The sequence below is a fragment of the Sciurus carolinensis genome, chromosome 6, assembly GCF_902686445.1.
Source record: "Sciurus carolinensis chromosome 6, mSciCar1.2, whole genome shotgun sequence".
Classification (NCBI taxonomy): Eukaryota; Metazoa; Chordata; class Mammalia; order Rodentia; family Sciuridae; genus Sciurus; species Sciurus carolinensis.
The window spans coordinates 117,275,200-117,277,077 of NC_062218.1; the positions used below are offsets into that span (position 1 = coordinate 117,275,200).

The 1,878-nt window shown below is 35.2% G+C and overlaps 1 non-coding gene across 1 annotated transcript; it reads left to right on the forward strand.

Moving 5' to 3' along the window:
- Window positions 1–1,405: 1,405 nt before the first annotated feature.
- Window positions 1,406–1,512, forward strand: LOC124987812 (U6 spliceosomal RNA). The gene has a single exon (XR_007109320.1). It is a non-coding gene; the product is annotated as a U6 spliceosomal RNA (small nuclear RNA).
- The last annotated feature ends 366 nt before the right edge of the window (window positions 1,513–1,878 follow it).

Below are 1,878 nucleotides of genomic sequence, written 5' to 3' on the forward strand. Positions count from 1 at the left end.
GGATTTGATAAAATTTAGCATCCCATTCATGTTCAAAACACTATAAAAACTAGCGATGGTAGGATCATACCTCAACATTGAAAAGCTATATGTGCTAAACCTAAGGCCAATATCATTCTAAATGGAGAAAAATTGAAAGCATTCCCTCTTAAGAACTGGAACAAGACAAGGATGTCCTCTATCACCACTCTTACTCAACATTGTCCTTGAAACTCTAGTCAGAGCAATTAGAATAAAATTATAGGAATAGGAAAATAAGGACTTAATCCCTATTTGCTGATGACACGATTCTATATTTAGAAGATCCAGAATATTCCACCAGAAAACTTCTAGAACAAATAAATGAATTCAGCAAAGTAGCAGGATATAAAATTAACACCCATAAATCAATTCTGTTCCTATACATTGGTACTGAAAGAGAAATTAGGAAAGCTACCCCATTCACAATAGCCTCAAAAATATTTGTGAATTAATCTAACAAAAGAGGTGAAAGACCTCTACAATGAAAACTGCAGTACACTAAAGAAAGAAATCGAAGACCTTAGAAGATAGAAAGGTCTCCCATACTCTTGGATAGGCAGAATTAATATTGTCAAAATGGCCATACTACCAAAATCATTATACAGATTTGATGCAATTCCTATTAAAATCCCAGTGATATTCTTCATAGAAGTAGGAAAAGCAGTCATGAAATTCATTTGGAAAAATACGAGACCCATAATAGCCAAAACTATAGCAAGAAAAGTGAAGTAGGAGACATCACAATACCAGAACTTAAATTATACTACAAAGCTATAGTAACAAAAATGGCATGGTATTGGCACCAAGACACAAACAGAGACCAATGGTACAGGAGAGAAGACATAGACACAAACCCATGTAAATACAGTTTTCTCATAACTACACAAAGGCACTGAAAACATTCACTGGAGAAAAGATAGCCTCTTCAACAAATTGTGCTGGGAAAACTGGAAAGCCATATGTAGCAAAATGAAATTAAACCTCATCTCTCACTCTGCACAAAACTCAAAGTGGATCAAGGACTTAGGCATCAGAACAGAGATCCTGTGCCTAAAAAATGAAAAAGTAGGCCCAAATCTCCATCATTTCAGCGTAGAACTGACTTCCATAACAAGACTCCTAAAGCTCAAGATGTAAAATCAAGAATCAATAAATGGGATGGAATCAAACTAAAAAGTTTCTTCACAGCAAAGGAAACAATCCAGAATGTGAAGGGAGAGCCTACAGAATGTGAGAAAGAGAAGTTATTATTGAGAATTCTGTCAGTTTTCTTAAGTATGTTCTTTAGAGCATTTAGTAAGTGAACAATCACTACTAATTCAACCTACAGTAGATTATAATACAACAGAATGTTGTATTCCCAAGTCAGAACTAATGTAGTGATGTGCTTGCTTTGGCAGCACATATACTAAAACTGGAATGATACAGAGAAGATTATCTTGGCCCCTGCATAAAGATCACATGGAAATTCAGGAAGTGTTCCATGTTTTGAGAGTACAAACTCAGGAACAGAACATAGGTAAATTCAAATTCTAGCTCTGTTACTTACTATCTGCTACTTCCTTAAGTCTCAGTTTTCCCCTCTGTAAAATAGGAATTAGAAAAGTACCTGCCTAAAAGGTCTGTCAAAAAGATTAAATGAGATATACATCTTCAGTATAGTGCCTAGAATCATGTTGTAAACATTCAACATGTGCTAGCTTTTAGCAAGGGTCTTCTGTACTTTCAGATATAGTAATATACAGCTGTCTGCTAACTCTACACTTGAATGCTATCATGTAGTTCAACAATCCCATGTACCCATTTAGTACCTGGAATGTGGCTAGTCTGAATCGAGATGTAAGTGTAAAATGTGCA